This window comes from Branchiostoma floridae, chromosome 6, assembly GCF_000003815.2.
Source record: "Branchiostoma floridae strain S238N-H82 chromosome 6, Bfl_VNyyK, whole genome shotgun sequence".
In the NCBI taxonomy this organism is placed as follows: domain Eukaryota; kingdom Metazoa; phylum Chordata; class Leptocardii; order Amphioxiformes; family Branchiostomatidae; genus Branchiostoma; species Branchiostoma floridae.
In genome coordinates, this window is record NC_049984.1 from 11,255,318 (window position 1) to 11,256,027 (window position 710).

Sequence of the window (710 nt, forward strand, 5' to 3'; positions counted from 1 at the left end):
CCTAGTCCAATCGTCCGTGAACAGTGTAGAAGTATACGTTCTGTGAGCTGTCTAGCGTTATAGGGATTTATGTACATATAGCTTTCACATAATATCACGTAGCATGCCCGGATGTACTTGCTACACTGATCTCTTATGGCTGGCTTGTATTTATGTGACAGGGGGATGGCCGCCTCGTTTGTAAATGTGCCAGTGAAAAATGTTGTTTATAAGTGGTCTGACCATTTCTACCCTCAACATGCAGCAAGATGGACATATTAACAATGATACACTAGCCTCAGGCCTTATACAGCTATCTAAATTTATTTCTAGTCTCAGCCAGAGTCCATATGTTGTTGAAAGACAGTAGACCAAATAATTTGCCAAAGAAGTTCACCGGCCATATATATATAGGGCTATAGTAGGCTGCAAACTGTACTCCTATGGCCGACTAACTCCGCTAGCAAATTGTTGGGTCTGTGTGACTAATTTCTAATTTCTGTCTTCATTTCTCATCAATTCATATGCATGGAGTCTGGTAGAGATTCACTTCAACTCAATCCAGACTTCTTCGGATTTACAGGTCGTTGTTGTGATTTACGGTGTTTCGAGAAACCCGGTTGGTCTATAAATTACGTAGCCTGGAGTCCAGCCTTGTTCGTTTTTGGTCCGCTCCCGATGGTCGTTGGAGGGGTAGTGACCTTCGGGAGCGGTCCAAAGCGAACAAGGCT